The following is a 14,726-nucleotide window of genomic DNA, read 5'->3' on the forward strand; positions in this document are numbered from 1 at the left end:
CTTACTACCCCACCAGAGCACTGCGCTCCCAGAATGCAGGGTTACTTGTGGTTCCTAGAGTCTCCAAAAGTAGACTAGGAGCCAGAGCGTTCAGCTATCAAGCTCCTCTCCTGTGGAACCAGGTTCCAGTTTGGGTTCAGGAGGCAGACACCATCTCCACATTTAAGAGTAGGCTTAAGACTTTCCTCTTTGATAAAGCTTATAGTTAGGGCTGGCTCAGGTGAGTCCTGAACCATCCCTTAGTTATGCTGCTATAGGCCTAGACTGCCGGGGGATTTCCCATGATGCACTGAGCTCCTCTCTCCTCTACTTTCTCTCCCTCTGTATGCAACCTCATCCCATTATTGCATGTTACTAACACAACTTCTCCCCTTTCTGGTAGTCTTGTGCTTTCTTGTCCCTCTCCTCTCTCCTCCTATCACTTCCTGCAGGTGTTTCTGGCTCTGGAGCTGTGGAGTCTGGATCTGTGTCTGCGGGTCACCTGCTGCCCCCGTGTTCCTGCTCGACACCCTCTGCTACAACAACTATTGTTACTAGTCCTAATGTTATTATTGTTATTATAATCATTAACATTACGATTGTTATCATTAACACTACTATAAATATCTGTACCATTTTTTCATTTAGTCTATTGCAACATCACCTTTACTGTCTGTACCTCTGTGTGTGTATATTGTGTAGGCTGCCTCCCTCCCCTCTCTCTCTCCTTCCATCCCTCTCTTTTTCTCTCTGTCCCTCTCCTGCTCTCTCTCTCTCTCTCTCTCTCTCTCTCTCTCTCTCTCTCACCCCAACCGGTCGAGGCAGATGGCCGCCCACCCTGAGCCATGGTTCTGCTCGAAGTTTCTGCCTCTTAAAAGGAAGTTTTTCCTTGCCTCTGTCGCCTAGTGCTTGCTCTTGGTGGGAATTGTTGGGCTTCTGTAAATAACATCATAGAGTACGGTCTAGACCTGCTCTTTTATGGCGCTATATAAATAAAATTGAATTGAATTGAATTGAATTGAACATAAACATGACCTTAGTAAGAATAACAGTGTTGTAATCAGGGGTTATAATTCTTTTTATTTACAATAAAGAAAATGTCTCTGCATGGTTCTAAATTTGTAACAAATCATAAACTACAATTTATATTAGTATAATTTTTATTTAGATTTTCCTGCCACATCATCCCTGATTGGTTCTTCCGGGGACCTTTGATGTCATTCCCCATCTCTCTCATCTTCCCCTCATTTTCTGTCATCTGTCAACTAAAAATAAAGGCCCACATGCCTAAAAATATACTTGGAGATCCACCTGCTCTCTTGCTACCTATTTCTGCATGTTTTAAGAAATAAATAAGTCACAGTGAATATTTTGTTCATATGAAGAATAAACCTGTTTTGTCTTTGATGGCCTGCTAAATCATGTGCAGTTCTGAGCCCGTTAAGGGACGGTGGCAGATTTACCACTATTATTTGGCCTTGTCATCTTTAAAAACAACGGGACGTTAATTTCAGACAGAGGTGGACAAAAGCAGGCTTCTCATTACATAAAATTTTCTGAAATAACGACTGGCAGAGTTGATCAACTGTAGCTAGCTAGCTAGCCAATTAGGCTAATGGTAGTGAGTTGGTTGAAAGCAACTCATTACTTTGAAAAGGGGTCAAACAAGCTAAAAGAGTGAGGCTAAAGCTACATATCCCAGGTAACAGAGCCAGTCAGTCCTAGTATCATTAGTGTGATAAGAAGAAATGTAAAATGAGACTCTATCTGGCAGCATTGGCTTGAAATGAGGTTTTGGGCCCCATGACAAAAAAATAAAATTGGGCCTTGTCACCACATCTCTATGACCTAACTGTCCCATCAAAAGCTTTACATACCTCTAATTAAAAGCTTGCAAGTGTCTGGCTTCTTGTAGCCTCCCTGTCAGTCAAATCTGCTGGCCACAAACCTGGGTCAACATCCTTTTTATGACTTCTGTCTTCTTCCACCATGCATCTCTCATCCTCATCATCACGAACTTTCTTTCCCTTCTTCCTTTGCTTCAACACTACTTCCTCCTTCTACCTGAGAGGGCCCTAGCTCTGTAGGATGTACACAATGCATGTGATATATACAGTATATATATTAAAATATGCCATATACCAATAAATGACACTAACGCTGCAGAACATTGACCCAAATTACCTACAGTTCTGTATTACCAGCACTTAATTACATACATTGGATATGATAGATTTGTGTGTGTGTGTGTGTTGTGTGTGTGTGCGTGTCTGTGTTTGTGTGTGCAAGCTTCTCTAATAAATTGCCCTTCATGATGGGAATAATAAAGTCTGTATCTATAGATGTCATTAACGGCCATAATTCAATCTAAATGAACGTACCAAACAGGATTATTTTAATATTGTCTGTAACTTACATGCAGGCTGAGGTATACTCTGTTTCTAACAGTCCAGCTTCCAGTACAGACAGGAGGTTGGTTTTTTATTTTATTTATTTCATAATGATCATTGTATGAGAAAATAGAATTTGTGTCATTAATAAACATTTCATTTTCTTTTTTGTTATGGTAAAAAGTATGGAAGCGCATTGCATTCACCAAAGAAAAAAAAATAGACACCTTATCTCATAATTAGGAGATCAGGATCTTGTAATTATGAGAAAAGATGTCATAATTAGGAGATCAGGATCTCATAATTACTAGATTATGGTAAAATAGCCTATATTCACAGATTCGAACTTCCAGGATCAATAACTCATAAGCAAAATGTGTTTAAAACACAAATGACGCCTCTCTATTATCGTAGTTAAGTAGACACCAAGCAAGTACAAGTACATTTTCACATGAATGAGTCTTCCTAGGAGCAGCACAAATAACACTGGTCTCTACGTGCAGCCGGCTGTGAGACGAGTGCGCAGGGACCGTCCACAAAGTACAACACCAAAAACACATACTGCAGAGATATTCAGTAACTTCACACTTATACAATGTAATATTCAATAACGTCACTGTTATAAGCTGCAGTGTCTCCAAAATCACCCCACACATCAGTGATTTCCTGCTTGTGATACTACAACACTTAGTTCGTAGAAATATAGTTTTGTATAATTTGGGGGAATTTTTCTTACTTTGGTGAATTCAATGCTCTTCTGTAAAAAAGAGCAAGAGAACCAGAGAAATCCCCACAGACTCCCTGGAATGATGCTAACTGGCATGCCATTAACACAATGCTGCTCACCTTCTTCACTGGGACAGGGAGGCTACAGTTATGGGGAGACTGGGGAGCTGCTGACTCATCTGTTGTTAGTCTGCTAAAAGGGGCAGGGACAGTGATTTAATATGAATATCTTTTCCCTGCACTGATTAAATGCATGATATAATGTAATTTAATATTAGTTTTTAAATCTTTTTTGGGGATGAGAATGGTGGGTGTAAACCAAACCGTAACTGTGCTGTAAAACCAAAACAATGAGCTACAAGAGGCTTAAAAGCCATAAAGAGTTTTGTGGGTTTGATGGCACAAAACCATTCACATTGCATCTAGTCATTTAAATCACTTGCTAACCTAGAAAACAGTGAGTGATTACTGTTACTCCTCACAGACTGCCTCAGCATGCTCCCCCACATTCATCAAACTGTTAAAAGTTTACCAAATGGAAAACAAAGGGAAGTGTGCTGTGTGTTGCTGGACGTGGAAATTAATTATTACATATTTCACCTTAGGAATTCTTGTCAGTGATACCTGTCGTCAAGTTTGTCCCAGCAGGAGAAATCGAGCAAGTTGTACTTGGGGTCAGAAATGAAATCCAAAGCCTGTGGATGAAAAATAAAACCCTAGGTATTTGACTCCACCTTTAAATATTTTACAGGACTCTTTTTCTTTTTTTTTTTTTTACAGAGCTACATGAAAGTGTTTTATGGGGAACCTGCATGACACAGGGGGATACCACCTCTGAAGTAGAGTTAGGACACTCGACTCATCCAATACATCACCTGTAAGTCTATCTTTGGGAAAGACAGCCAACTTGCCTTTGATCAGGGCGATTGCAGAGTTGTCAGTGCCTTCAGTTTCAGGGGGATGTGGTGTGGGTTATTCTTACACACTGTAGTAGTGTATACATATCACATATGTCACATGTTAGCTGAAGTATGGCTGTACAGTGCACCAACAGAATAGATGGTCATAAACTTTCTGGCAGTAAAATGTTATAATTTTCACGTTGAAAGTGTTTTTAATCTTTGGGTCATTGGCTAGACTTTGATGATTTAAAATTTAATGTGATGTTAGTGGGGGATTCACTTTTCACATTCTTAGTTATGAAGTTTCTTTTGCACAATAAGGAAAATTGTCTTTGGCCTCATCACATAAACAACAAAACTTGAAAAAAATTAGCAACATCCACAACATGACTTTAAAATGCAGTTATATATATGTATGTATAAAATAAAAATGTCATTCAAAAATGTGACAAGGGATAAGTGAACAATTTTTTGGTGTTGTTCAATAATAATGATAATTCTTCAGCCTTGTTGCTTGGAAAAATATGCTCATCTTCAGAAAAGGTATTTAGGATTCAAACACAGCCTGGTTCATTTGGTCTGCTTTTGTGCTTAAACATTTGCTATATGGTGGAAGAAGTCGTCAAATCCTTTAATTAAGTAAAATTATCATTACCATGATGTAAAAATACTCTACTACAAGTACAACTCCCGCATTCAAAATGTAACTCAAGAAAATTCAGCATTCCACAGAGTCCCAAACAATATTTTTTATCTTGTGCACATAGTAATATGCTTAAACTATCAAATGGGAAAGGACCCATTGTGCAGAATAGCCCTTTTCAGAGTATTATATTATAATGCATATTATATTATTGGAGTATAATTATCGATGCATCAGTGTAGTCAGCATTTTAGGTGGAGCCAATTTTAACTCCTCTGTAGTTCAAAGAATGACAGGGCATCATATTTTGTGAGTTAACAACATAAAGTACATTTAAAATCTTAATGTGCAGATTGGTGCTGCCATTAGCAGTGAGATAAATGTAGTATAAGTAAAAAAGTTGTAAAATGTAGTGGAGCAGATAATTTGTGTCTAATAAACACAATGCTGTCTATTCTTCCTGGGGCCATGTGTGGAGGCGCATTTTCATTCCCAATTGTCTTGCGATGCAACCTAGGTCTGGTCTATTTAACAGTTTGTAAGTAGTAGCATTTCTAATGTTCCTCAATGGAGAGTGATTACTAAAACATTGCAATGTTGAATCATTTTTCTGTTTCTTTGATGTCCCAGGCTAAATATTCTATGTATGAATTGAAATGTGGAGCAAAGCCACTGTGTAACCCGAACACTGTATAAAGCAGAATAGTAGTGTGAGTAGATGTAGAAGTCATCTTTTCAGATCAGGATTTTATCTGTGTAAGATATTGAACAGGCTGTTTTAGTGAAACCGCTGTGTAACTGAAAGGGTCATTAAATATTTCACTTCACTTTCTGTGGAAAAGACACCAAATAAAGAAAAGCCCACACACTCTCCACTGCCTGTTTCTGACTTTAACATCACACGGCACAGACACATCATCTCACCACTGCATTAAACAGTCACCACAGTGCAGAATATTAACACTGAAACAGGATCTTCAGTTTCCCGTCCAGCACAACGTTTAACAGGGGGTTTGATGTGTTCTCCGATAGGATTTATACTGCAGAACTCATTATTAAGAACCAATGAGGCTTAAAATATTCTCACCTGTAGGAAAAAAGGTCCTGGTGTTTTGTGACAACATTGACCGGAGTCATTTTCCTGCAGCACTAGAGACTCGCTTTTGAGTGAAAACTTAAAACACCCCCGTGAAAACGAACAACGGATGTGCAGAGATGAAAGAAACAACCTAACAAGGAAAGAGAAAATGACATACAAGCATTTGCTCCAACTAAAATCGGGTCAAACACGAGCAAAGGTCAGGGTAAACATCAAGTTTATGTTCTAAAATATCATATAGTGTACACTTGTGCATCTGGGTGCACGGTGAACTGCTCCACCTGTAGGAAATTTATCAAGGGGGTCTTTGGAAGACGGCAGGAGACCTTTTAACATGTGCTACTCAGCTGCTCGCCTTATAGCCTGGCTCTGGCTTTCAGGGGAAAACCTGCACACGGTACAATAATGGAAGGCAAGATTTACGCCCCTGCTCTAAAAAACATAAAACATCACCATCCGTGCCACATTTCCTACAGGGTGATTATTGCTAGCATTCAAGGGAGTGTATTATATTCAGTGATGTAACAGTATATAACTGTGATACTAATGACTCTTATGGTTTGCATGTGGAACAGCTTCCCAAGTCCTAAACTTCTCTGGTAGCCTCTCTTAGAACCTGCTGCTGTACAGGAACATAGCTCCGCTTCGCTTGTCCTCCATCATAAGTAATGTGTGTAAAGACTGACCCAAGCGATCGAACAAACCCAGGCAGGAAAAATATCCACTTCCTGTGGGCCTGAGAGGGAAGTGTCGACAGTTGAAGTCTCCGCCGCAGCTGCTCTCAGACTGTTTCAATGTGTTTAGGTAAAATATGTATGTTAAAAAATGTTGTTAGAGTTTCCAGGTGACCGCGTGTTGATACGCTTAATAACTCATCGTCATTTAGATTGGTTTGGAAAGGTCCTGAATAAAAGACAAGCCTCTGAATCTGAAAGAGCAAAAATAAAAAATATATATGCAAAAGGTAGATTATCAGTCTAAAAGGCTGCAATTAAGGATTATTTCCACAAGTGTGTTTTTCTCTGATTATTAATCAAGTCATCAAATAAGCACAATTTCAAGTGCAACATACCTCACTTCAATTGAATCTTTTAGCACACAGGAATAGGTCAGGACACAAGAGATGGGGAGTGAAAGTGACAAAAGATCTTTCACTTTAGTAGCAATACCACAGTGTCAAAATACTTGCAAATCAAACTCTTACTTAAGCAAAAGTAAAATAAGTATTTGCATCACAATATACATAAAGTACCAAAAGTATCAACACATTCTCACTCCCAACTCGTCATATATGTATGTTTGGTCAAGACCCCTTTTTAATCCCCAGTATCCATTTGGTGCCATTTTTGGACATGTAGGACTCCGTGGTCAAGTTAGCAACAATAAATATGCAACGTACGGTTAGACTTTCAAAATAAAACTAGTGGTTAATGTTGTGGAAAGTTGCAATTTGGTTAGGTTTGGGCACCGAAACTACTTGGTTAGGTTTAGGAAAAGATCTTGGTTAGGCTTAAAAAAACTTAACATACGCAAGGTAAGTAACGTTACTTACGTAACCTCTGTCTGCGTGGGTTCTCTCCGGGTGCTCCGGGTTCCTCCCACCGTCTGAATAGATGCAGGCTAGGTTAATTGGTGACTCTAAATTGCTCTTAGGTGTGGATGTGATTGTGAGTGATTGTTCATGTCTGTGTTCCTTGTGATGGACCGGCGACCCTATACACAGGATAAGCCGTTGATAATGGGGGGATGGATGGACAGGTGGGTTGCTCGTGAATTTATCCTTGTCAATAAAGTCTTATCAATCTTAATCTGTAATAATACATGATAATTTATTTGTTGATTATATTTTATCTTATGAATCTCAATCTGCAATATAACTATTAACTAAAGTAAACATTAAAGCCGCAGTAGATATTATTCATAAAAAATACTTTTTGTGGTGTTTAAGTTTAAATTATTGGCAAATATGTTGTTTAAGCGTTGTGTGTCACTCAGAAAAGGCCTGGCGCTGTGTTCCACTGACAAATCGTTTAAATATCAATTCTTTGAAGACAGCTGTTTGGCTAATACATTTGTGGTAGCTAAACTGGCTAGCCATTGCTAAACACTAGCCTGGTTATCCCACAACTCGCTCTGCCTGCTAGTGCAGCTGCATGGCCAATTTCAAACTGAAATGCCCCCAAACCTCAACGGTTTTCCCTGATTTTAGTACATGTGGATTTTTCCATTCTCCCGTCTCTTCTTTTATAAAATACAGAGCATGTAGTGTAATGGGAACATGGGCACCAGACTCAGAGATGGCATCATTCACTAAAGCTGCTCTCCCAGCATGCCAGAAAGCTGTTTTCATACATTGTGTGGCTCACTGTACATTGACATTAGTGTCTCTTACCCTATTCCATGCTTGAAGGTTTTTACTACTCAAATTACTCATGCTCCTGAAGTTATGCTTTTAGCCTCGGCTGATTTCTTATCTCTGTCTATATGCACCTGTTACATTTATTAAACGTTCCATGTTTCCAGGCCATATGAAACTGGAAATGTTTAATACTATTTAGCAATGTGGCTCCATTGGACCAGTTTGAGGTTGAGAGACTGAGCAGGCAGGAGCTCTGATTTCCACTTTCAGATTTTCCTCTATAACCTCTATAATTACCTTATTGCCTGCTTTTCCCTGCTGAACCGCAGGTGAGCTAAGCTCGGCTCTACAGTCATGTCCTGCTCCTACTGCACATTCACAACAGCTGCAGGTTTCAAATATGAACACTTGATATGAAAAAGGAAATAATCTGATCTGACCACCATCAGCAAAATCCCCATCAGTGCAATAAAGACTCACAATGTGGAACCACAAAGATTTATCTGGATTAGGAATGAGCTGTAATGGTATTAATATTAGTCTACAGTAGCACATGCTGTGCTGTGTTCGACTCAAACAGCAAGTGTTTTTCATTTGTTTTCATATGGCCATTAAAACTTTGTTAAAAAGAACTTAATAAATGATGTTCTAGATCACTTTATTCTCATCAGTGCAACATTGTGGGATTCCCCCATGTTCCTTAACACAGAATACAGTTCTAGTTTTGCAAAAAAGAAAAGAAGAAAGAATAAAAGTTTTTTTGGAGGCAGAAAAATCTAGTTTTCATGTGCTAATCATTAGTTGCTTTCCTACTAAACTAACTAAAACTAAACCAGTGGTGGAAGCAGAATTCAGAACCTTTACCTGGGTAAAAGTACCAATACCAAAATGTTAAAATACGATTCACGAGCAAAATCCTACTTAAACCCTCAAAAGTACCTGTTCTGCAGTAAAAATGACTGATACATTTTCCCCTATAACTGATTTATTATTATATATGACTTTATTACATTGTTAATACTAATGCATAGCCGTGTTGCTGTGTCGCTTGTATATAAGAGTCATAGACTGTATAAAACACGCAGACGTAGTCACCGTGGCGTCACTCCTTGGTTTGTGGACTGCCGTTTTGAAGCCTCAAGTTTGGCTTTGTTTTTGGAACCAGACGTGACCGGAAGTGACCATGTTTGGATAAAAGAGGGGAGCTAGCTAGCTTGGTTAGTAAGGTACATAGTAATTTGACTAATTTGTGACCAAGAGGTAACCTGGCACCTCTCCAGCTACAAGTCCACACTCCATATTGTAATCCACGCTGGACTTGAACCAGCTGCCGTTCAGCCACTCTCCAGTCTCTATGGACTGAGCTATGATGATGATGGATTATTATCGGTTAAGGTAAAAACTTTATTGATCCCGGAACGAAATGCAGAAGTTACCCAGCTTTACATGAAGTAGTTAAAAAAAAGCTCCACCTTTTCCTTTTCGGATTTAAAGTTATTTTGCAACTATTATTACCATATACTGTATATATCTATATAAACATTATTATTTGTCTATTTTATGCCAAGTATGTCAACTGCAGATTGCAGAAGGTCATCTTTAGCATTTTCCATATAAAAGTTCAACAAGTTCTTTTTAAACCTGTGATCATTTGAAAGTTTGATTTCTAGAACACAGTGTTAGCTAGTTGATCATATATCTGTAAGAGATGTATTCATGTGACAAACAGTAATTTGATGCAAAGTGTGTTTCTAATGTGTTAACTAATAATAACTAAGGAAAATTTTTTCTGTTTGCCAAGTAATTTTTCTTGCCCTTGAAGCCATTATATCATCATAATTTTACACACTGTTTCTTAGGTGTTAGGTTTTATTTTAAATATCTTTTTTTGCCATTTTAACTGTAAATATGTGGGGAAAAAAGTGTCTGTCACACAAATGAATGGTATTTTTTGAATTTGTTTTGATAAACCGTTCTGTAAATGTTTGGCCGTTTGGTATATTATGATAAAAAAAAAAGAAGAAAAAAATCCATCAGACTTATATGCTGCTATCAGCGCATATTTAATGAAGAAATACCTCATTTGCATATAAAAACAAAAACCAGAAAATGTTCTAATTCAGAAAAAGCTTCTATTAATGTGTACATGTAGCTTGTTAAGTTCCATTGTGATGTGAGTAAAAAGCCAACAGACTGTGGTGTCTCGCCTCAAGTAGAAGGTGTGAGTACTTCTTCCACCTCTGTGAGTGAAGTGATGCAGTTTTGAGGACTCGCTGGACTTGGAGCCACCTGAGCCGTGCCCGGCCTGTCTACAGGATTGATGGGAAAGCCAGACAGCATGTGCAGTGTTTTACGGTGGGCTGCTCTTCTGTTTTCTCGCTGGAAAAAACCTCACATCCATGAAACACACGTTTGCGCTGCCCGGCCTGAACAGGAAAGGGGGCTATATAGGCTATAACATGACATGTGTAAGCAGATCTAGCTGCATTTGAAGTTTTAAAAGCTTCTGCCTTAAAGATTTAGTATTAAATGGGGGAACTGTATACGACACCCTTGCAGGACCCCTTATAAATTGGAATAAATTTTTCAAAGGAAATCATAAAAGCCCTTCCCATTTCCCCTCTTGCCGTGCCATGCTGATGGCTCCATTTAAAGTGGGCCTATCCACATTCTTTCACCATTACTGCTAAGTATCCGCCTCGAGCATTACCTTCAGTGACAGAGGGTTTGAGATGAGGTTAGCGCATTTTAATGGCCCAATTTGAGCCATTTTTACATTACATCAGGATGTGTTGTGGTATTGTTTGGAAAAAGGCAAAGAATAATACTGGGCCGGGGAGAATGACAAAGCCAGTCACTTCCTACAAATTGACCCAGCTGATGAGAAAAGCAAGGCGCGTGTAACTGCTTGGACCGCTCCTAAAAGGCCCCATATGTTTAAAGGGAATGGTTAAGCGCTTCTAGGCCCGACACGCTTCAGTTAGAGAGCTTGTAACAAAAGGGGAGACTCTCGGGAGGTATTGGTGACGCAAGTGGACAGAAGGCTCCCGTTCGCTCTTCACCGCTTTCATCAAGATCCACAAAGTTCGTCCAATAACGGCCTAATAACGTTTATCGCTTCAGTTTATTGTTTCGCTATTCCTTGTTGAGAAAATGTGACAGGCTGCGTAAAATCTCAGATGAAAGGGAGGTTTTGGGAATACAGATGACCCCTCAATGTGCTTTAGTTTCAGTGGGCTGCAGACGGTTCACTCAGTCCCCTAGTTCAACGTGTAAAACACTCCTTGTAGTGAATGGTTGTGACACAGGCTAGATCCCTGAAACTGTAAAATCACGTCCAAGTGCTTTTTAGACACTTAACACCAATCTCCATTAGAGGGCTTGACTGAATTAATGATTTTGTAGGATATTCTTAAAAATGGTGACAAAAAGTGTGAGAGATAAATGAACAGGAACACATGAGGGAGACACACCTGGAAACAGTAGGCAGTAGTTTGACATTGAAAAGCTGACATCAACATGAAAATACTTATATAAATATTCAGTTCAAATTCAGTTTAATTTCTTTCTTTTTTTTGCTTATGTTTATTTCTTTTTTTTTTTAAAGGTTGGACCCTGATCTGATCTGTCTGACTGCATTATCATGCCCCTAAGTGATTCTACTCTTCTTCATAAAGTTTATCTGCTGCCTTTGCTTCTTCCACAAGCAAATATACCATGACAAAGCTACTGCAAAGCAAAACCTGCTCCTCCTACTCTAAAAAATCAGAATTATTTTTAATTTGTATTCTGAGAAGATGGCAGTTTTACAGTGGTGTGAAAATGGCAGCCTATGATGTGAGTGTGCCGTCTAATTACAAGGTGCATCTTATGGTGGCTTAATAATATTCCTCTATGCTCCCCTTCAGCATCAGTCTCCACCCTGCTTCACTGTGCTGCTCCTCATTTCCCTTGTTCTCACAGGTATGTAACAGTTAAATGAGGCAGACGATGAGCTTCACCTCTTGTAAAGTGTGTTAGTGAGATGACTTGATGGTGCAGCGGCAGGGTGGTCTCTGGAGGGGCCGAGTCCTTGTAAAGACGAGGACCTCCCCATCTGTGCGTCGCCCTCTCTGGGTCTGATGGGGGCCCGGCTCTTACTGCTTGATGACCCACGCAGCTGGAGCTCCGACTCCCACCAACTCTCTGTGTCGACATTTACTTCCATGGAAAGTCAAGAGAGTCTTGCCTCGGATTCACTCTGGTGCTAACACGTGACTGGTGATTTTCAGACTTGTGTTATAAAAATATTGCTCAAAATTGGTGGGAAACTTGGAGAGCTAAACCAGATATGCACTGGGTTCTTGTGCTTCTGATTTAACGCAATGGGAACGGACTACGTAATCGATTTTCGCTGTTCTAGCTTTCTTCCGTCCAAAAACTGCAGCGCTTTGTGTCCACAGAGATCGTCTCGCGGGCCGCCATCTTGGTGAGGTCGGCTGCAGTCTTTAGTTTCGTTTGTGTCACGAGGTATGAGAGCCGAAGAAGAGTGTAACTTGGCGGAGGCGATCTTTATCAGTCTCTGCTGGCGAACCGTAGGAGCTAGGGCCTGTAAAGCATGGGAGTGCTTTTGGTCATTTATTTTGACTGTTTTTATCAATATTTCAATGTTTTGGAAGCTTTATGTTATTTGGAATGTGGTTGTATGGAGAGAAATAATGTTTTGAAGATAACTAGCAATAAAAGTGGACATATAAAGATTTACAGTTACAGTTGTATTGTAGGTCTATTAGAAGATATTCAGGTGCAATATAGTCTACCTTAGGATGGTTTTGATGGTTTATTGCATCAAAATAAAGCTTTTTTTACCAGGCGAGGATGAAAATATTATATTTTTTCTGTATTTCATATCCATGTAGTCTGTAATGGTAAAATAAATATGTTAATCTACAATGGATTTATATTCCTTAGCTTCTGAGCTTTCAAAGGAGATCAGAATTATGCATCTAGGCCTAATGGTTGAGGAGATATTACTGATTTATTTTGGATATGTTTTTTCCTAGGTGCCAGGTAGGAGGTGGTTTTAAGGGGAGGGTGTCTTGAGTAAGGACCAGAAAGAAGAAGTGACCAACCCTGTTCGTACTCCCAGGTCGTCAAGATGCTTGTTCCAGCTACCCAAGAACTACATACCTTCAAGGGCTTTGCATTCGCTCTGCCATGAACGCTTAAGTGACGTAGCCGAACATACAACAACAAGTTGGAGGACTACGTGGTCAGAGCTGTGTGTTTGTTGTCATGCGTTTCATGATATGATAACACAGTGACAAAAACTCTTACGACAGTTGGCAGTACTTCATATTATTGAGGATGAGAGAAGAACACAGCACTGCAACGGAGGACAATGCAACTTAATATGTGTTCAAATTTTTGTAAACATGGCTGAGACAAACCAGCCCCTCAACATACACTTACAACATTTAAAGTTCCTACTCTAGGAGCTTAAAAATCCCTCAAAACAGCGTTACTATGATCATTCCCAGTTCTTGCAGAGTGGACCCAACAAAATGGGGGAGATTCTTGGGAGAGGGAGACTGTTTTACATTTTACAACGTTAACCATGTGAATAATTATAACCGGATGTTGCATATTGCTAACTTCACCGTGGAGCCCTGCACGTGCAAAAGAAACGCTAAAGCGGTACCCAGTGCATTAAAAAGCTATGCTAAAGAGTGACCAGGTGTATCACGATTTGGAAGTGACAGTGTGTTGACGAGACACAGCAAACACTTCAAGGTACTCTCTCAGCAACAACTTTCAGTTTCCCTAAAACAGAGTGTGCAACCAGTCCTCCGCTGTCAGAGTCCAGCGTTCAATACTGCACCGCATTTCTGGACTTGATGAAATTCACAGCCCTCAGATATTCACTCTTCCTCTCTCCTCCTCTCAGACTCATATGCTTTCTTTCCAATGTGACACCCTGAGGAGCCCAGCAGGGTTTCTGACACACACACACACACACACACACACACACACACACACACACACACACACACACACACACACACACACACAGATTTGACCAGTATGTACTAATGGTAACCAGACCTCAGTCTCTCTTTTCCTCACTCCTCTCTTAATTCTGTTCATCCTCCAATGTTTCTTTCTAAATTCAACCATCTATCTCCCTTCACATTCATCTCTCTCTACATTCCCAGCTTGTAAAGAGGTCTTCCGCTGATGCTCAATCCTGTCGATATGCTGTTTCACACTTCACCTGCATGTCAGTGTTCTTTCTTGGTTCTGGCCTGATAAATAAGAGGATTTTATCTGGAGAGTGAGGGCCAGTTTTAAAGATATGAATAGCTTATAAAGTATGATGTGAAATTAAACTACCCAACAGTTTACATCTGAAATGATTAGTCGAATAATAAATTACAGTGTTTTACTATTTCTATGACAATTGTTTCAATACTTTTAACAATTTTCCTGAACTCTTAACGCACCAACACACCTACAACACACAATTGGCAAAACAATGAACTTCATGCTCAAAATCGCATGTGTAAACTAAACTCCAACATTAATTTTCAGAATACAATAATACACTGACACAGTACACTATATCTACCAAAACACAGCAAACATGTCC

General features: G+C 39.5%; 1 long non-coding RNA gene across 1 annotated transcript; it reads left to right on the forward strand.

Annotated features, from left to right (window-relative positions):
- Positions 1 to 12,117: 12,117 nt before the first annotated feature.
- LOC123960537 lies at positions 12,118 to 14,494 on the forward strand. The gene is made up of 3 exons (XR_006822537.1): positions 12,118 to 12,358; positions 12,541 to 12,566; positions 13,141 to 14,494. It is a non-coding gene; the product is annotated as an uncharacterized LOC123960537 (long non-coding RNA).
- The last annotated feature ends 232 nt before the right edge of the window (positions 14,495 to 14,726 follow it).

This window comes from Micropterus dolomieu, linkage group LG21 (assembly GCF_021292245.1).
Source record: "Micropterus dolomieu isolate WLL.071019.BEF.003 ecotype Adirondacks linkage group LG21, ASM2129224v1, whole genome shotgun sequence".
Classification (NCBI taxonomy): Eukaryota; Metazoa; Chordata; class Actinopteri; order Centrarchiformes; family Centrarchidae; genus Micropterus; species Micropterus dolomieu.